Source organism: Aphelocoma coerulescens, unplaced genomic scaffold (assembly GCF_041296385.1).
Source record: "Aphelocoma coerulescens isolate FSJ_1873_10779 unplaced genomic scaffold, UR_Acoe_1.0 HiC_scaffold_63, whole genome shotgun sequence".
NCBI classification, from domain to species: domain Eukaryota; kingdom Metazoa; phylum Chordata; class Aves; order Passeriformes; family Corvidae; genus Aphelocoma; species Aphelocoma coerulescens.
Window position 1 is genome coordinate 1,829,777 of NW_027183981.1, and position 21,748 is coordinate 1,851,524.

Genomic DNA, 21,748 nt, shown 5'->3' on the forward strand with positions numbered 1-21,748 from the left:
ATAATTGGAGATCTAGCACCATTTGCTCCATAGTTCTCAGACTGTTTTCCAGAATTATAACAGCAAGGCTGACCAAGGCATGCCCCATTCATCTGAGACAAAGAGGTTTCTTAAGAGCAGCAGGATGTTCCGAAAACTTGAAACTACTACAGCTATTAATAAGAAACCCAAAAAAAGAGCTCAGAGAATTAGCAATAGTATTTGTGGACATTGCCTTTGACACTGTGAGTCACCACCATATATTAATGGGTCTGAAACAGAAAGAGGTGGATCCACACGTTATACACCTCATGAAGAACACGTACAAGAACATCGATACATGCATTACCACCAAGAACGAGAAGTCAGCTCCCAGTAAGATTCTAAAAGGTGCCAAGCAAGGTGATCCAATGTCATCTTTGTTATTTAATGTTGCGCTAGACCCTCTGCTCTGTGAACTTGAAGCTGAAGTTAAAGGATACCAACCGGGCAGAAAGAGCATTACAGCGATGGCCTTTGCAGACGACCTAGTATGGTTAAGTGACTCCTGGGAGGGCGTGACTAAGAACATCGTATTCTAGAGACCTTCTGCGATCTAACTGGTCTCAGAACACAGGGAGAAAAGTGCCATGGCTTTTACATCAAGCCAACAAAATGCTCCTACACCATCAATGACTGCCCAGCATGGACTGTTAATGACACTCCCCTCAATAGGATTGACCCAGGAAGTTCAGAGAAAAATTTGGGCTTGCAGAGCAATCCCTGGACTTCCGTAACTAACTCAGGACTATCCACAAAATTGGAGGAATGTTTACACCACTTAGATAAAGCTCCATTAAAACCTGTTCAGAAAATGGACATTCCAAACAGACACCATCCCTACACTAATATACTTGGCAGACCACACGGATGCAAAGCAGGGTTCCTTGAATCCTCTGACCTACAAATTCAATTGACTGTCAAGGAATGGCTACACTTAACACCGTGCACACGTGATGCCGTCCTGTACTCCAGCATGAAGGATGGAGGTTTGGGTATCACCAAATTGATGGGCCTCAGTCTAAGTATACAGGCCCGAAGATTACGTCGACTTGCCCAATTGTTGGATGATGCCTTAAGATCGTTCCTGAAAGAAGAATGCTCCGATCAAATCTACAGGAAATTACGGATAACAGCTGGAGGAGATAAAGAAAAGATCCTGTCCATATGGGAGCCTAAACCTAAGACAGAACTGCTGGATGGTGCAGGTGATGACACAACATCAGAATGGGAAGTAGCTACTCTGAAAGCTCAGTATCTGTGACCATGTAACCAGAGGAAAGAGGAATTTACTAAAGGGAAACAGCTGGTATCCCAGGGCCCTAGTATTACAAACTTTGAGGAGGATAACATCAGCAATTTCTGGATCTTTAGATACAGAGGCATACCTCACAGAAAAGTAATAACAGCATTGCAGCTGAGAGCCAATGTCTACACCACAAGAGAGTTCCTTCCTGGCAAGAGGAAGACAAGATCAGTGCGTCAAAAGCTGCAGGCACTGCAAGGCTGAAAATGAAACGTGCTCCCACATCATCAGAAACTGTGCAGTAACACAAAATGGCAGAATTAAAAGACACAACTACATCTGTGACTAAATTCTACTGATTTGGACCATGGTGGATGGGCCACCTATACTTAAACCAGAAAAGGAACATATTTGAAAAGATATGCTCAGTAATTAGCCTAATGCATCGTCATTTAATTAGTGATGCGCATGAATGGACAATCCAGCAAAACCACAGCCAAGGGAACGGGCTTGGTGGAATCAGAATCAGAAAGAAGACCCTGTTGAGCCTGACTCTAGTCTGGTGCTCTGAAAAGACATGAGAGGTGTAGAGTAAGTGGGAGACTGGGCGCACGCTCGGCGGTTCAGGGTGACCCACCTGCCAGTGTCCCAGGCGTCAGTGAAGTACCACTGCTCTGACAGCTTTTTCACTGACCCAGTGAGGCGGGGAGGGCAAGCGAGCCCCGAGGGGGGCTCTTGCTGCTGGTACCAAGCAGAGGGAGTAACTATGACTCTCCTAAAATGAGGGCACAGTTACTAACTGGGCTTAGCTGCAGAAGCTGCATCTCCACGTGGCCCCGCCGGATAGCCTCTGCGCTAACAGAGTCAGCTTCTGCCCCAGTGTGAGAGAGGGTGTAATTGCTACCCCTCCCCATCGCTTGGACTCCACCCAGTGGGAGTTTCATCATCTTGCTGAAACAAATTGTTTGGCACAGGTATCCTGCTGTTACCCAGAGCCTTGTCCATGGACCTAAGTTGGATACAGTTGGCAGCATGGGCGAGGGCCAGCTGCTGACTTTGACTGCCCTCACTTGGAGTGTCACTTACTGTTTGCCCGATTTGTGCAATGGTGCAGTAAATGACTTTGTGGTACGTATCAACAGCCGCTCAAACTGACCCTTTACATCTGAGGGTCAGATTGGCCAATGCTGTTCCACCTTTACTCTCTGTGTTGGGAGTTGAGGGGTTCAATCTGGTGTGTTTGGAGTTTGTAAACTCCTCGATTATGACATTGGAATCCGTCTGGGAAATGTTTGGGAGGGCTTGGCTGAGTTCCCAGAGCCATATGAGACCTTGCCATCTTGGCCTGCTCAGGATGATGACATTGAGTGTGGTCAAGGAGATACGAATGAGCCAAAAACACCTGAGGCTCTCCCCGGGACCAGCGAAGGGAGGGCACAGGCTGCAACTCCTGTGATGTCCATCCCTGACAAAAATCCATCTTGCCCACACTGTTTTACCCAATTCAATCGGATGCTGGGACTGACTGAACATCTAAAGAGGACCCATGGGCAAAGAAAGATCTTTTTTAAGTGCTCCCAATGTGGTAAACAAAATCTTAAGTACCACAGCATCGCCTGTCACATCCCACGATGTAAAGGGAATGTAGGTGTGGTTCCAAGGGGTGACTGGGTCTGTGAGGTATGCCAAAGAGGGTTCTCAACCAAGATAGGCCTGGGCCAGCACAAGAGGTTGGCGCATCCTCTTGTGAGAAATTTGGAACGGATTGTTGCCTCCCATCCTAAAGAGACGTCAGCAAGAGGAGCCCACAAGAAGCTGCGGACTGAGGAGGAAGAGGCTCTTCTGAGTCCATTGGTGGTGAAGTATGGCGGTAACAAAAACATCAATAAATTAATTGCGGAGCATATTCCATCTAAGACATCGAAACAGATAAGTGATAAGAGACACCTTCTCGTCAAATGTCCCTCTAATGTGGTTCCATCAGAAATAGAGGGCAATCCTAATGTGGGGAGAGAAGAGCCTCCCCAGTCTGTTGACTTGCCAAAGAAAGGACAATTGAAGCTCCACTACTGTGATACCATCAGAAAATGGTTATCAGCAGGCAGATTCGCTAATTGTCAGGGAGCCTTTGAGAGAATTTTGGATGGGCGAGATCCGCAAGGAGTGGCCAACAATGTTTTTGAAGAGTGCCTGAGTATGCTTTGCCAGGTTACAAAGGCGGCCAGGGACCCATAGTCACGAAGATCCCATGGTCAGAGAGCATCCAAAACGACAACTAATTGGATGCAAAAGAGAGCTAGAAAGAGGGGAAAATATCTTCAATTTCAGAAACTGTTCTGTCTGCATAGAGGGAGACTGGCGCGAGTATTTTGGGTAACACTGAAGCCCTGAAATACCATCTGGTGTTGTCCATTCCACTTTTAAATCTAGATGAGAAACACCAGTTAATTTTAGGGGCCTTGAGTCCTTCCTGCCACATAAAGAAGCAGATAACACTGTTTTTCAGGCCCTAATTATGGAGAAAGAAGTAGAAAAGTATGTTAAAGAGATGAGTAAGACCTCTGCTCTCAGGCCAGATGGGATTGCGTTTGGGTCACCTTGTTGAAGTACTCCCTGTTGATGGAGATCTTCAACCTGTGGCTTGTGAGTGGAACTATCCCCAATGCACTCAGGGACTGACGGACAGTCTTGATTCCGAAGTCTACTGATCCGGATAGACTCAGTGACATCAATAGCTGGAGATCTATCACCATTGCTTCCACGGTGCTTAGGTTATTCTCCAGAATTCTAACGGCAGGATTGACCCAGGCATGTCCCATTAACTCCAGAGAGAGGGGATTTATTTGTGCTGCAGAATGTTCCAAGAATTTGAAGCTGTTACAACTCATGATTAAACACACAAAAAGGGAGCACTAAGAGCTTGGTGTTGTATTCATGGACATTGCCAAAGCCTTTGACACCATATGTCATCTGCATATTATTAGGGGTCTGGTTCAGAGAGGGGTTGATCCCCATGTGGTACATCTGGCTGGTGAAATGTACAAGAACATCACTACATACATAGACACCAAAAAAGAAAAGATGGACCCTATTAAGAGCCTTACTGATGTCAAACAGGGCGATCCAATGTCACCGTTGCTATTCAACCTAGCGCTTGATCCCCTACTATGTAAATTGAAATATGCTGGTGAAGGTTTCCATCAAGGAGCATTGAAAATTACTGCCATGGCCTTTACTGATGATTTAGTGCTGCTGAGTGACTCTTGGGGATGGTACCTGAGTGAATGTTTAGATCCTGGAGAATTTTTGTGAACCTACTGGTCTCAAAATACAGGGAGAAGTGTCATGGCTTTCCTAAAGTTCGCTACCTGAGACCTTGCAATTGGCGGGAATGTGAGTTTAACAAGTGAAAACAACTGGTTGCCCAAGGCCACAGTATTGAGAACTTTGAGAATGACAACGTTGGTAATGGATGGTTAACATGGTATAGAGGCATACCTCACAGGAAGTTGATAACTGCGTTGCAATTGAGGGCTAATGTCTACTCCCCAAAAGAGCTCCTGGCCAGGGGTAGGCATGATGACTGTGTTAGATCTTGCAGGCATTGCGGTGCTGATTGTAAGACATCCACCCATATAATCGGGAACTGTGCAGTTTCTCAGGAGGCCAGGATTAAGAGACACAACTCCATCTGTGAGACCCTTAGCTGTGAAACTAAGAGAGAGAATTGACTGTGTTCCAGGAACCGCATATAAGGGACAATGACAATGAACTGTAGAAACCTGATTTGATCTTCGTTAAAGAGGGAAAGGCATTCATGGTTGATGTGACGGTTAGATATGAGCACTGTAACTTGTCACTGAAGGATGCTGCTGTTGAGAAGGCTAAGAAACACCAGTGCCTACTCAAACAGATTTGAGACTTTACCAATGCAGCAGACATTGTCATGGGCTTTCCCATAGGAGCACGGCGGAAGTGGCACAATAAAAATTCTGAGTTGCTACTGGCCCTAGGTCTCTCTAAGATGAGGCGAGAGAAGACTGCCTGGGCCCTAGCATCCAGAGTGCTCCTCTCCTCTGCTGATATTGTACATATGTTTGCAAGCAAAGCTTGTTCAATTGTACCCATTGAATAAAATGCATCTTGGCTGTTTGACATCACTTGGACAGTGGGTTGGGCACGTGGGAAGGGTCTGTTCTTTCGCTCATACTGTGTCACCCACTGCCCATATTTGGATCTAAATTTTCTGATGTTGGACTAGGTAATGGGCCACCTTTATTTCACCTGGAAAAGAAACTTATAATTTTATATGTGTATTAAGATGAGGGCATGGTGACTAACTAGGCTCAGCTGCAGAAGCTGCACCTCCTCGTGGCCCCTCTGGATACCCTTTGTGGTAACTAAGTTGGCTTCCGCCTGAGAGAAGGGCAACAGTTACCTCTCCCTATCACTTGAACTCGCCACCCAGCGGTCGTTTCACGATCCTGATGAAACAAAATTGTTGGTACAGTCTGTGTTGCTGTTGCCCAGAGCCTTGTCTACGGGCCATGTTGGATACAGTTGGCAGCATGGGTGCAGGCCAGCTGCTGACTTCGACTACCCTCACTTGGACTGACTTACATTAATTATCTGGCTTGGAACAATGGTACAATCAATCAGAGTGCTCTACTTATAATGGCCACTCAGACCGACCCCTCAGATCTGAGGGTCAGTACAGCCAATATTGCTCCATCTTTACCCTCTGTGTTGGGAACTGAGAAGCTCAATTTAGTATGTTTGGAGTTTGTTAACTCCACAATTGACTATGAGGCAGGAATCCAACCAGGTGAAAATTGGGAGGGGCTGGCTGAGTACCCCGAGGCATATGAGGCTTTGTCATCCATGCTTGCCTGGGGTGGTGAAACTGAGTGTGTACTTAAAGATCTTGGAGATACAGATGAGCCAGAAATATCTGTAGCTCTCCCTGGGACCAGCATGGGAGTGACACCGGTTGAAACTCCTGTGGTGTCTGTCCCTGACAAAAATCCATCCTGTCCATGCTGTGATACCCAATTCAATTGGATGCTGGGGCTGATTGACCATCTAAAGAGAGCCCACAGGAAAAGAAAGATCATCCTTAAGTGTCTCAAATGTGGTAAGGAAAATCTAAAATACCACAGTATCTGCTGCCACTTCCCACAGTGCAAAGGAAATGTGGAAGTGGTCCCAAAGGGTGATTGGATCTGTGAAGTATGCCAGAGGGCTTTCTCCACCAAGATTGGCTTGGGACAGCACAAGAGGCTGGTGTATCCTCCCGTAAGGAACCTGGAAGGAATTGCTGTCCCCCATCCAAAGGAAACATCGGTTAGAGGAGCCCACCAAGAGGTGTGGACTGAGGAGGAAGAGGCTCTTCTGAGACAATCAGTGATAAAGTATGATGGTAACACCACTAACTTAACTGCAGAGCATATTCCATATAAAATGGCAAAGCACATAAGTGATAAGAGACATCTAGCAGAAGTTCCTTCTAAAACTGTTCAACCTGATATGGAAGGTGATCCTAATGTGGGGAGAGGAGAACATCCCCCTTCTGCCGAATTGCCAAAAAAGGGACCACTAGGGCTCCATTATTGTGATACCATCAAGGAATGGTTATCATCATGCAGACTCATTAATTGCCAGAAGGCCTTTGAGAGAATTTTGGAAGAACAAGATCTGCAGGTGGTGGTGAACAATATCTTTGAAGAATGTTTTGGATGTCTGAATATGCTATGTCAGATAACAAATGCCACCATGGATCAGAAATTGCAAAGGTCCCAAAACGTGAAATTTGTCAAAATGTTGACAAACTGGGTGAAAAGGAGAGCAAAGAAAAGAGGGAAATATCTTCAATATCAGAGACTATTTCATTTGCATAGACGGAGGTTAGCGCGTATTATTTTGGATGACAGTGAAGCCCTGAAATGTGAAATACCTCCTAGCATTGTCTACTCTGCTTTTAAATTCAGATGGGGAAACAACAGGAAATTTCATGGGCATTGAATCCTTCCCTTCATAGAAGGAAGCAGATAACACTGCTTGTAAGGCCCTGATTATGGAAAAAAAGTGGAAAAGAATATCAAAGAGATGAGGAAGAACTCTGCTCCTGGGCCACACAGGATTACGTTGGGCTGTCTTGTCAAAATGCATCCCAGGTATTCCCTGTTGATGGAGATCTTCAATTTATGGCTCGTAACCAGAACTATTCCTGCTGCCCTGAGTGAATGCCAGTCCATCTTGACCCTCGAGTCTACCAAGGTGGATAGGCTTAATGACATCAATAACTGGAGGCCTATCACCATTGCTTCTACGGTGTTTAGGTTATTCTCCAGGATTTTAATGGCAAGATTGACCAAAGCGTGTCCCATAAACCTGAGACAAAGGGGATTTATACATGCAGCAGGATGTTCTGAGAATCTGAAGTTGTTACAACTTATTGTCAAACATGCGAAAAAGGAGCACAAAGAGCTTGGGATTGTTTTCGTGGGCATTGCTAAAGCTAATTTTTAGCTATTGCTAAACAAAGGAGTCCAGGAAGGGTGGGCGTGCTTCAAAACAGAGATCTTGAGGGCACAGGAACAGACTGTCCTCGTCTGCTGAAAGATGATGAGTCAACAAGGCAAATGTCCAGTCTGGAAGTGCAAGGAGCTTTTGAAGGAACTAAGGAATTAAAAGAGGATGTATCATCTTTGGAAGGAGGGTCAGGTATCTCAGGAAATATTTAAGGAGGTTGGTAGGACATGTAGAAAAAAATTAGAGAGGCCAATGCTCAGTTAGAACTTAATTTGGCAACTTTTGCGAAGGATAATAAAAGATGTTTTTACAAATATATTAATGGCAAAAGGAAGGGTAAGAACAACCTCAGTTCTCTACTGGCTGTGGGAGGGAATTTAGTGACCGCAGATGGGAAGAAGGCGGAGGTGTTTAACACCTTCTTTGCCTCAGTCTTTAGCGGAAAGACGGTTTGTCCTCAGGACAACTGAATTCCTGGGCTGGTAGATGGTGTCAGGGAGCAGAATGGCCCCCCTGTTATTAGCAGTCAGAGAACCGCTGAGCCGCTTGGATGTTCGTAAATCTATGGGACCAGATGGGATCCATCCCAAGGTGATGAGGGAGCTGGCAGATGAGCTTGCTATGCCACTCTCCATCATTTATCAACAGTCCTGGCTCACTGGTGAGGTTCAAGATGACTGGAAGCTGGCCAGTGTGATGCCCATTCACAAGAAGGGTGGGAAGGAGGATCCTGGAAATTATAGGCCAGTCAGTCTGACCTCGGTACCCGGTAAGGTAATGGAACAGTTTCTTTTGAGTGCCATCACACAGCACCTACAGGATGGCCGGGGAATCAGACCCAGCCAGCATGGGTTTACGATCTCCTTTTATGACCAGGTGACCCACCTGGTGGATGTGGGAAAGGCTGTGGATGTTGTCTATTTGGACTTCAGCAAGGCCTTTGACACTGTCTCCCACAGTAAACTGGAAAAGCTGGCAGCCCATGGCTTGGACAGGTGCACTCTTCGCTGGGTTAAGAACTGGCTGGATGGCCGGGCCCAGAGAGTGGTGGTGAATGGTGCTGCACCCAGTTGGTGGCCAGTCACTAGCAGTGTCCCTCAGGGATCTGTGCTGGGGCCAGTTTTATTTAATATTTTTATTGATGACATGGATGAGGGTATTGTGTCTACCATTAGTAAATTTGCAGATGACACTAGGCTGGGAGCGTGTGTCAATCTGTTGGAAGGTAGGAGGGCTCTGCAAAGAGACCTGGAATGGTTGGATAGATGGGCAGAGTCCAATAAGATGAAGTTTAGCAAGTCCAAGTGCCGAGTCCTGCATTTTGGCCACAATAACCCCCAGCAATGCTATAGGCTGGGAACAGTGTGGCTGGACAGTGCGGCTGGACAGTGCCCAGGCAGAAAGGGACCTGAGAGTACTGGTCGACAGCCAACTGAACATGAGCCAGCAGTGTGCCCTGGTGGCCAAGAAGGCCAATGGCATCCTGGCCTGTATCAGGAATAGTGTGGCCAGCAGGACCAGGGAAGTCATTCTTCCCTGGCACTGGTGAGGCCGCACCTCGAGTGCTGTTTCCAGTTCTGGGCCCCTCAGTCCAGGAAGGATGTTGAGACGCTTGAACATGTCAAAGGAGGGCAACAAGGCTGGTGAAGGGCTTAGAACATGAGCCCTGTGAGGAATGACTGAGAGAGCTGGGGTTGTTTAGCCTGGAGAAAAGAAGACTCAGAGGTGACCTTATCACTCTCCAAAACCACCTGAAAGGTGATTGTAGTCAGGAGGTGGTTGGTCTCTTTTTCGAGGCAACAACTGACAGAACAAGAGGACACAGTCTTAAGCTGTGCCAAGGGAAATTTAGGTTGGATGTCAGGAAAAAGTTTTTTACTGAAAGAGTGATAAAGTACTGGAATCATCTGCCTGGGGAGGTGGTGGAGTCACCATCCCTGGATGTGTTTAAAAAAAGATTGGATGTGGCACTGAGTGCTATGGTTTAGTTGAGGTGGTGTTAGGGCATGTGTTGGACTCGGTTGATCTTGAAGGCCTCTTCCAGCCTGGTGATTCTGTGATTCTTTTGACACTGTATGTCATCAGCCTATTATCATGAGTCTGATGCAGAGAGGGGTTGACCCCCACATTAAACATCTTGTTGGCAAAATGTACGAGAGTATCTTCATGTAGATCGACACCAAAAAGGAAAAGACGAATCCTATTAAGATCCTTCCTGGTATCAAACAGGGTGATCCAATGTCACCCTTGTTATTCAACATGGTGCATGACACCCTATTATGTAAATTGGAGAATCTTGGTGAAGGTTATCATCAAGGAAGTTTCAAAATTACCCCCATGGCCTTTGTGGATGATTTATTTAGTGTTATTGAGTGACTCCTGGGAAGGCATGTGTACGAACATTAAGATCCTAGAGACCTTTTGCCATCTAACTGGTCTCAAGACACAGGGGGGGGAAGTGTCACGGCTTTTACATCAAGCCAACTAAAGACTCTACTTATACCATCAATGACTGTCCAGTGTGGGTGATAAATGGCACCCCCCCTAATATGATCGACCCCGGTCACTCTGAGAAATATCTCAGTTTACAGATTGATCCCTGGACTGGCATAGCAGATACAGGTTTATCCAAAAAACCAGAAGATTGGCTCCATCGGATTGGTGACGCACTACTAAAGCCTCTTCAGAAAATCAATATACTGAAAACTTATAGCATCCAGAGGTTGGTATACCTTGCCGACCACACTGAAGTAAAAGTTGGGCTCCTCGAATCCCCTGACTTGTTAATTCAATCTTCTGTCAAGGAATGTCTTCATCTTGCACCAAACATCTGTGATGCTATCTTGTACTCGGGTTGTAAAGATGGTGGTCTGGGTTTCCTCAAGTTGGTGGCACTTTGATGAGGCCAACAGCTGGTCTGGGGGGCCTCACAGGGTCAGACCTGAAATCAGTCAGAATTTACCCGTGAGAATTTTACAGTGAAATTTTGCAGCTTCAATGAAACCTACAGAGAAAGCCAAGAAGATAATCAATGAGAGAAGATGTTTGGGACACAAGGAGAGGATGTTCTTGTTATGGGACATTAAGAGTGTACAAGGAAAAACTTGTGGATAATATGTAACAACTATACCTTTGCTTGTATAGCTAATTGTCTTACTGCTTGAATGGTCATTGCTTGTTAGACAGCCTTGTCATTGTTTGCTAAGCAGCCAATCTCAAGCCACAGCAATTGTGAAGAGCTATCAGAATAGCGGTAGAGAAAATAAAAAACTTTTACAGCTTTGGATTACAACAAGTGTGTGCTGTTACATCCATCTTGACAAAGCCGCAGCACTTCTTCCAAGTATACAAGCATGGAGATTGCATAGACTGATCCAGTCTTCCGATGAGGTTTTGACAATGTTCCTAACAGGGGAACACCTGGAATTCATATATGAGAAACTGTGGATACGAGCTGGGGGGTGATAAAGAGAATATCCCACCAATTTGGGAGCCTATTCCATTACTGGAAGGATTCTTTGGTGAGGGTGAAGATGCACCTGAACGGGAGGTTGCCCTTCCAAAGATCCGCTATCCAAGACCTTGCTATTGGCAGAAACATGAATTTAATAAGTGGAAACTAATGGTAACCCAAGGCCATGGTACTGAGAACTTTTAGAATGATAACATCAGTATTACCACAGGCCTGGGCCCTAGGGTATATCACTGTGTCCCGCAGCCATAGGGAGGAGGAGGAGAGAAGATCCAGCAGGCAGGAATTGTGCAGCAAGATTGATTTATTGAATTATTTTACAAACTCTTTTAGAGACTTTTTTCTTCATAGTCTAATTGGACAAAGGATCAGCCACCCCTTGGGGTGATTGGCTAAAATCCTAAAACATCCATTGTCAAAATATTTTTCTACTATACCATAAACAAGACTTTTCAAGGTTGCAGGTGGCTTGGTTGTTTACATACTCTGCTACCTCTTCTGTGAGAGAGAAAAGTCTCTCATGGACTTGGAAATAACAAGAAAATCCTTGCTAGCAGCAGTTTTGTATCTACAATTCCCCCTTTTTGTTTTATAAGATAACAACTCCACTATTAATCCTAAATAGAAATCTACATCAGTTATTAATTTTTATTTTGTCCTTAAGGCTTTAACTATCTGACTCCATAACAAGAAATTTAAAGTTCAGTCTCTGCTTGTGGAAGGACCATCCCAGTCTCTGCTTGTAGAAGGACCATCTGCCTGATGGTTGACATCTTGGTCATCATCAGAAGAGTCATTAGGCTGATGATCTTCATTCTGGTTGCAATTTGCATTGTTGGCCTTCTGGCCATCATTTGGAGGCTGCCTGTTCTGCCTCTGGTGCCGTAGGTCAGGGCGAATGCATTTTGAAGGTAGCCACTGTATCCCAGTATCTGTGTAAACACAAGCATACCCACGACCCCAAACGATAAGCTCATGAGGGCCTTCCCACTGGTTAGTGAGTAAATTACGCACCCAGACCTTTGCCCGGGGCAGTTGTCTCTTGCCTGCAGACTGCAATGAGAGAAAATGATTCAGAATAACAGGATTATTTGAATTTTGTGGTACTATAAGGTGATTAGTTGTATACAAAGCTTTTTCTAGTCGGCTTCAGTAACCAAATTCAAAGGTTCCTGTGAGAATCGTTGAAAAGCCATCATAACAGCCCTTAATTCAACTAACTGAGCAGAGTCTGACTTGGATTGGTGTGTTAATGAACCACCACAAAGGCAGTGTAGGATACTGTGCGCCCTTACGCACAGTGACCCCTGCTAAAAATTTGTCCCAATCCATACGCCCCAAGCTGCCAACACGTCCCGTCCCCAAAGGTTAAAGGAAGTGGTAGCAACATAAGGCCTAATCATAGCTGGGTGCCCCTCTGAGTCCTTCACCACCACAGGCCGTTCGCTTCAATAGCTCTGTGTGGTTCCTCCTAATCCTGCGATGGCCGATCCCACCGGGGCTAAAGGCCATGAGGGAGGCCACGCAGAGAAGGAGATGATAGTTACATCAGCACCCGTATCAATCAAACCTCGAAGCTGAGTCCAGGGCAGATGGGTGTTCAGCAGGATCAGGGTACATGTCAGCTGTGGCCTTTGGTCAGAGATACCTGCAGTCCAGAAGGCCTGCAGAAGTCCTGTAGATCCACTGCTGTTATCTTCGTGAGTTGGTTGCTCTATCCTGGGGACACAGGACTTAAAAGGCACTAATTTTAGCAAGGCAGGTCTTTTCAGGAATAGTTACAGGGGGTTTTTGAGTGGAGACCATAGCGCAAATCTGACCTTTAAAGTCAGCATCTGTAACTCCTGAGTGCACTAAGATTCCTAGATGGGCAATGTCAGGTTTTCCCACCAGCATCACACTGGATCCCTGGGCTAAGGGTCCATATGCATCCAAGGGAACCTTATAAATACCGCTAGCATCTAAGACGACTGCGGCTGCGGTGTGGATGTCAAACCCGTCTGATCCCTGGGTGCTGTCTCTAGGGTGGCTGGGTAGGCCTGTGCCTGTACCTGTGCCACTCTCTGGGGGAGTGACTGCATCGGAGAGCAATTCCCCCTCCTTGCACCCCGGCGGAAGTTTCCCGACAAAGGCCGACCATCAGCATGAGTCCGGGATCTACAATAGTCCGAGCGATGCCCTGGCCTGCCACACCTCTTGCACTGGGGATCAGTGTGTTCTCTTTTTGGCTCGGCTTAGGCCGCTTCCGTTTTTTCGCCTGTTTTGGTGGCTTTGGTTCACTATCAGAAGATGTGTGAACAGGCTGCAGGAACGCAGCCAAAGCAGACCTTTTCTGGTTCCCAGATCCCACTTTAGCACAGGCTTCAACCATGTCTGTTACCTCAGGATCCCCTGGTAAGGCATCTATGATTTTTCTGCACTCCTCGTTTGCGTTATCTCTCACTAACTGCCTTAACAACAACTGTCTTAACCCGTCATCCTCAACCTGCTTCTCGAGAGAAGCAGCGACTTTCTCTACAAAAGAGAGGAATGACTCTGATTTCCCTTGAACTATTTCAGCATATCGCTTTCTAGGCTCAGACAACTCTATGGTTTTTCAACAGGGCAGCCATGCCGACCTGTTGAGCTTGCTGCAGGATGCTAGAGGACAAGGTACCCTGTAGACTGGGATCAGAGAAGGGACCAGTCCCCATCAAAGCATCCATTCCTGCTGTCTGTCTAGGATCGGCAGCAGGGAGCTGCATATTCCCTAATGCAGCCTTGTTAGCCAGCTTTCTCCAGGTTTTCTCAAAAACTGTAAATTGTACAGGTTGAAATAGAATTTGACCTCAGTGTCTGATATCAAATGGAGAAAGCAAATCTGTATTTATCACCGTTATTATCTGCATAACCTCAGCAGAACCTAGCCCATATTGTGCCACCTTGGATTGCAGGTCCCGGGCAACTTTCCAAGCAATTACCTCATGCTTATTACGCTCGCCAGAATTTGGGAGAGCCTTATACACTGGGAAAGCTTTGATCTCCCCTTTTGGGGAGTCACTACCATCCTGAACTTCTGGCACAGCCTATGGATGAAGTGTAACAGCTCCCCAGTTACCCCCAGAATCCACAAATCTGTTTGGCATTCCGAGTGTTTCCAATAACCTCCAGTCACCCTCCTCCAATGCTTGCATCTTAACTGAGTCTAAGAAGTGATTGTAGTGGGTTGGACGCACTGTTACTGTGCAGTCCTGAAAGGTCCAGGGGCGAGACTGGCACAGCCTTTTTCTTCGCCGCGCAGCTACAGCCGCCTGATGACCTGGGGCCAGAACCTCATCTGCCTCACTGCCTGACGAGGAATCATCAGGCAAAGGCAACTCTGAGACACTGGGAGCGAACAGAGATGGACGGAGAGGGGCACTTTGGCTAAGCTCAGTCAGCGGGGTCCCCCTCGGACATTCCTCCGTCACTCATCACCAAAACAGGCGAGCCAGCTCTGCTGCTACCATCAAGGTCTGTCAGCAGAATAAATAACGAATGCCAGCTTTTGTATAATTCTAACACTGCTGGCTCCCCAGACGGGAGCTCGTGTCCGAGAGCACAGCCAAGTTCCTGCCATAAGGCAAAGCCCAGGGCAGTATCTCTGTCCATGGAAATCCCTTTTACGGTAGCCCAATCTAATATTTCCCAAACTGAGTTCTCAGAAATGGAGGTGTGCCTTATACTAAACACACCTTTCCAGACCATTACCACAGTGTCGGTTTGTGAGCCGCTGTTCGCCATTTCTCAGTCACGTTGGACCTCCCGGTCCAGGGGGGGAAGGGGAACAGCATACCTCTAGAGAAATTCGTCTTGGCTCGCAGCAGCAGGACATGTCACAGAGTGCAGATCACGTCGGGCAGCACCAAATATTACCGCAGGCCTGGGCCCTAGGGTATATCACCATGTCCCACAGCCATAGGGAGGAGGAGGAGAGAAGATCCAGCAGGCAGGAATTGTGCAGCAAGATTGATTTATTGAATTATTTCACAAACTCTTTTAGAGACTTTTTTCTTCATAGTCTAATTGGACAAAGGACCAGCCACCCCTTGGGGGTGATTGGCTAAAATCCTAAAACATCCATTGTCAAAATATTTTTCTACTATACCATAAACAAGACTTTTCAAGGTTGCAGGTGGCTTGGTTGTTTACATACTCTGCTACCTCTTCTGTGAGAGAGAAAAGTCTCTCACGGACTTAGAAAATAGCAAGAAAATCCTTGCTAGCAGCATTTTTGTATCTACACATCAGTAACTAGTGGACAACACGGTATAGAGACATACCTCACAGGAGATTGATAACCGCGCTACAACTAAGAGCTAAAGTCTAGCCCACAAGAGAATTCCTGGCCAGGGGTAGGTAAGATGACTGTGTGAAAACTTGCAGACATTGTGGCGCTGATTATGAAACATCCGCCCATATTACTGGGAACTGTCCAATTACCCAAGAGGCCAGGAACAAAAGACATAATTCCATCTGTGAGATGCTTAGCTGCGAGGCTAAGAAGGGAAATTGGACTGTATTCCAGGAACCGCACATAAGAGACAATGATAATGAACTTTATAAGCCAGATTTTATCTTTGTTAAAGGGGATAAGGCATTTGTTGTGGACGTGACGGTTAAATATGACCACTCTAACTCATCTCTGAGAGATGCTGCTAATGAGAAGGCTAAGAAATATCAGCACCTTCTCAGACAAATTGAAGACCTTACCAATGCAGCAGATACTGAAATAGTAGGCTTTCCTATAGGAGCATGAGGCAAGTGGTATGGAAAGAATTCTGAGGTGCTATTGGCCCTAGGTCTCTCTAAGATGAGGTGAGAGAAGACTGCCCAGGCCCTAGCATCCAGAGAACTCCTCTCCTCCGTTGATATCGTTCATATGTTTGCGAGCAGAGCTCGTTTGATTGTTTCTGTTGATTGAAAATAAAATATGGCTGCTCGGCATCGCTGGACAGTGGGTTGGACATGTGGGAACAATATGATTCTTCTGCACAATACTGTGTCGCCCACTGCTCATACTTGGAAAAAATTTACCAATTTGGACTAGGTGGATGGTCCACCTTTACTTAACCTGGAAAAGAAATGTATAATTGTATATGTTTAGTAAATAGCCAAATGCCTCGTCATCTAATTAGTGACGCGCATGAATGGATGAACGAGATTCCCACTGTCCCTACCTACTATCCAGCAAAACCACAGCCAAGGGAATGGGCTTGGCGGAATCAATGGGGAAAGAAGACCCTGTTGAGCTTGACTCCAGTCTGGCACTTTGAAGAGACATGAGAGGTGTAGAATAAGTGGGAGACCAGGCACAGACTCGGTGGTGCAGGGAGACCTGCCGGCTGGTGTCTCAGCCCTTGGTGAAATACCACTACTCTGATCATTTTTTCACTGACCCTGAGAGGCAGGGGTGGCAAGCCCCAAGGGGAGCTCTCTCTTCTGGCACCAAGAGGCCGGTGCGTGCTGGCCACGACCCGCTCCGGGGACAGCGGCAGGTGAGGAGTTTGACTGGGGCAGTACACCTGTCAAAGCACAACTCAGGGACGGAAACCTCCCATGGAGTAGAAGGGCGAAAGCTCACTTAATCTTGATTTTCAGTACGAGTACAGACCGTGAAAGCAGGGCCTCACAATCTTTCTGGCTTTTTGGGTTTTAAGCAGGAGGTGTCAGAAAAGTTACCACAGGTATAACTGGCTTGTGGCAGCCAAGCGTTCATAGCAACGTTGCTTTTTGATCCTTCGATGTCGGCTCTTCCTATCATTGTGAAGCAGAATTCACCAAGCGTTGGATTGATCACCCGCTACTAGGGAACATGAGCTGGGTTTAGACCGTCGTGAGACAGGTTAGTTTTACCCTACTGATGATGTGTTGTTGCAATAGAAATCCTGTTCAGTACAGGAGGAACCGCAGGTTCAGACCCCTGGTGCGTGCGCTTGGCTGAGGAGCCACTGGCGTGAGGCTACCATCTGCGGGCTTATGACTGAACACCTCTAAGTCCGAATCCTGCCTAGATGAAGTGATACCGCAGCGCCACCAGCGCCTTGGTGGGCTCGCGATAGCTGCCTGCCCACCCGTCTGCGGGTGGGCCCAGCGTGGAGCACCGCTCATGATCAGGACCGGAAGGACAGATGGATGCTCAGTGTGCCCAGCCAGCTGGCTGCCTTGAGTGGGGCAGAAGCGTGTAATCCCACCATCGTGCCCCTTCTCCACCGTTGCTAGGTGCCAGGCTCGGTGCCTGGGGTGGAGAAGAGGCTCGTCTTCCTCCCTTCCAAGCGGCAGATAGACCTGGTCTCCTCAACCAGACTTGGTGCCTAGTGGGAGAGACACGGGTAGACCTGGTCACCCTGACTGGGCCCTCCATCCCCTATCTGCACATGTGTAGACCTGGTCCCCTCAACCAGACTTGGCAAGTTGAAAGAACTTCAAAGAGAGAGTTCAAGAGGGTGTGAAACTGCTAAGAGGTAAATGGGTGAGGCCATGCAGTCCACCAGGAGGATTCAACCTGGTGAGCCCCAGAATCCTTAGAAACAGGGTGTATAAGAGCAGCAGAGAAGGTGTATAAAAGCAGCAGGATGCTCCGAGAATTTGAAACTGTTACAACCATTAATTCAAAATGCATAGAAGGAACAGGGACAGGGGGTGGTATTCACTGATACTTAAGGCCTTTGACACTGTGAGCTGTCAGTACATCCTAATGGATGAAACAGAAGAGAGTAGAGCCTCTTACTGTCAACTTGATTAAGAAAATGTATGAGAACATCTATATGTATATTGACAGGAAGAATGAACAGACAGACCCCATCCAGACACAAGCCGATGTGAAACGAGGAGATCCAGTGTCGCCACTTTTCTTCAATTCGGCATTAAACCAATTAAAGCTATAGCAAAGAGCACCACCAGGGAGGGAACATCAAAACAGCGACAGCCTTTCCTAATGATTTGGCTTTATTAAGTGGATCCTGTGAAGGTATGAAAAGTAACACCAAAATCTTAGAGGCCTTCTGCAAACTTACTGGTCTCCAGATAAAGGAAGGAAAGTGCCAATGCTTCTATATCAAGCAACATAAGAATCAAGGACTCTCCAGCATGGACAGTTAATCCTCAATATGACTGATCCCTGTCATTCTGAGAAATATCTGGACCTGCAGATTAACCCTTGAGCTGGTGTATCTAAACTGGAGCTATCTGTAAAATCAGGAGATTGGTTACAATGATCAATAAGGCACCACTAAAACCATTACAGAAAATTGAAATCTTGAAACCTTATACCATCCCCAGACGGACCTAATTGGCAGACCACACAGATGTCAAAGCAGGGTCCCTTGAGTCCCTTGGCGCACAAGTATGATCAGCTTTCAAGGAATGGTGGCATCTACCACCAAGCACATGTGACACCATCCTGTATTCAAGCACAAAGGAGGTTTGAGTACCACCAGGCTGATAGGACTGATTCCAACTGTACAAGATCAAAGACTGAATAGACTTGCTCAATCCGCAGATGAAACAATCAAAACATTTCTGAAGAAAGAACAAATACGACAAGCCTATGAAAAACATGGATACGAGCCGCAGGAGACAAAGACAAGACGCCATCAATATGGCAACCCAACCCAGCGACAGAAGCACCCAAATATGGTGATGAGGAAATAACATCAGAATGGGAGGTAACCACTCCAAAGACCAGCTCTCTGAAACCTCACAACTGGAGAAAAGTAGAATTTGCAAAATGGACCAAACTGGTATTCCAGGGCCTGGCTGTTACCAGCTTTGAATGGGAAAGGACCATCAACTTCTGGATCAAGAGCTACAGAGGCACATACCCCACAGGGAGCTTGGAACAGCACTGCAGGTGAGAGCCAACATTTACCCCACCAGAAAGTTTCTGGCAAAGGGTAGGTAAGAAAGGCACATCAAATCCTGCAGCCACTGCCAGGCTGAGAATGAAACACGCTCTCAGGTCATCGGGAACTGCCCAATCATGCAGGATGCAAGAATTAAAAGGCACAATTACATCCGTGAAATGTTACCAAAGGGAGCTGAACAGGAGGAGTGGGTAATGTTTCAGGAACCACATCTAAGAGACGACAGCAATGAGTTATAGAAACAGGAGCTAATATTTGTAAAGGCAAAGCAAGTATTCATGGTGGATGTGACCCCAGGCAGGTATTGACGTTGTGTGATTTCTGCCCAGTGCTCTGAATTTCCAGGTGAAGAAATTCAATGATGCACGGGTAAAAGGCTGTAACTATGTAAATGGAGTAACTATGACTCTCTTAAGACGGGACGAGTAAGTTGCAAACTGGGCTTAGCTGCGGAGGCCGTACCTCCTCGTTGATCCAGCCGGATGCCCCGCCCTGGGTAACCGAACTGGCCTCCGCCCCAGTAATAAAGGGAGAACACGGACCCTCCCACCCTACCGAGTGGCTTCACCCCCCACTCGATAGTATCTTTCTGGTGATGAAAGCTTGGGGTGGCAGATTCTCATGGAACCCCAGACCTCTTGCCAGTGGGTCTGGAGACATGAGCCATCGAGCCCCTTACCCACGGGGTGGTATAGCTGGGTAAAGTCTGGCACAATTGGAAGGTAGTGCTGCCATGACTCGTGGGACCTTCCAGTTTACTGGACTTTTGCACGAGGTACTCCTTGGCTAGCCAGGGCCAGCTTGGCTGTCCTCTGTGTTTTTGAGGGGAAACGCATGGCAGTCAGGCAACTGTGCTGCAGGGCAGGCGTTCCTTGGTGGTTGTGTCTTCCATCATGGGGGCAAGACTGGGCCTGTCGTCGCGTCCTGCCCCCTGAAGGCTACGCGCTGGTCGCAACCCAGTGGCGTCAAGAGGTGGAGACGTGGCGGGGTACCAGACCCCATTGGGCACAGGGCTTGGATCCCAATACGGTCCAGGCCTACACAGGAACGTGGCATTCATGTCGTACAGGGCCACGACACTGGTAGCCTTGGTTGTGCCCAAGTCTGCTGACAGGCCAGACTGTGAGAATTAAGCTCGTCACACGCCACAAGGCGTGGATTCACGACGTGTCAATGTAACATCAATTGACATTTACCGATTATGACTTGGGTGGATGGGCCACCCTTACTTAACCCGGAAAAGGTGCATATACGCGCATATGTGCTCATCAAAAAGAGGTCATAGTTGCTAACTGGGCATAGCTGCAGAGGTCGCACCGTCTCATGGTCCCACTGGATGCCCGAAAGGGTAACTAAGTCGACCTCTGCCCCAGTGTGAGCAAGGGGGTAATATCTTCCCCTCCCTATTGCTGGACTCGCCACCCAGTGGTAGCTTCACGAATCGCAGAAACAAATTTGCTGGCGCAGCCATTTGCTGTAGCCCAAAGCCTTGTCCACAGGCTTTAGTTGGACACAGTCTGCAGGTTGGTTGAGGGTTCCATCTGCGGACTTTTGACAACCCTCTTTTGATTTTGACCAAACACCAACCCTGGTCTGACAATGGTACAATCTATGGCATTGCGGTACATGTCAACGGCCACCAAAACTGACCCTTTAGATCTGTCGGTCAGAGACGCCAGAATTCCATCACCCCTTGTGTTAGAGGAGGAAAGGTTCGATCTTGTTTCTTTGGAGTTTATAAACTCCAATCTTGTTCACAAAGTTGGTATCTGTCGGGGTAACACTGCGGAGTGTCTAGCTGTACTTCCTGAACCATATGAGTTCTTGCCCTCTGGGCCGGTTCAGGAAGAGGTAATTGAGTGTGAAGCAAGAGAATTAGAGGAGCCGTTAACACCTGAGGCTCCTCCCCATACCAGCGAGTGCAGGACAGTTACAGGAACTCCTGTTATGTCCATCCTGGACAAAAATCCATCAGAAGAAGTCCCGTGGACTTAATAAGATTGGGTTTAAATGCTCAAAATGTGGTAAACAAATATTAAATACCACAGTACTGCCTGTGACGTCCCTCGGTGCAAGGGTGAAGGTTGTGTGGCTCCCATGGACAGTCGGGTCTGTGGGGTTTGTTCCCGTGGTTTTGCTACCAAGATAGGACTGGGCCCGCACAAGCGAATTCAACACCCTCTTGTGCAAAACATGGAACGGATAGTAGCCTCTCACCCTAAAGAGTCATCTTTACGGAGGGCCCATAAGAAGGTATGGACTGAAGAGGAAGAGGCTCTCCTGAGTCAGTTGGTGGTAAAGTCTGCCGGTAGCAGGAACATCAATCAACTCATAGCCGAGCATATACCATCAAAGACGCCCAAGCAGATTAGTGATAAGAGACACCTCCTGGGAAAAGGTCCCTCAAGGAAAGTTCGATCTAGAAAAGGTGGGGAAATAGGGAGAGAGGAACCTCCCCAATCTGCTGAAGAGCAAAGTGAGGGACGCCTGATGCTCCACTATCATGATGCCATCAAGCTGAGGCTATTGGCTGGTGAATTCACCATGTGCCAGGAGGCCTTTGAGAAAATATTGTGTGGGCAAGATCCACAGGTGGTG

At 47.1% G+C, this 21,748-nt stretch overlaps 1 protein-coding gene across 1 annotated transcript in view; it reads left to right on the forward strand.

Moving 5' to 3' along the window:
* LOC138102170 (centrosome-associated protein CEP250-like) overlaps nucleotides 1–21,067 on the forward strand; it is a 33,190-nt gene extending 12,123 nt beyond the window's left edge. Inside the window, exon 12 of the mRNA XM_068999904.1 lies at nucleotides 18,067–21,067. The gene's annotated coding sequence lies outside the window, so the exon portion shown is untranslated. The remainder of the gene's footprint in view (nucleotides 1–18,066) is intronic.
* The last annotated feature ends 681 nt before the right edge of the window (nucleotides 21,068–21,748 follow it).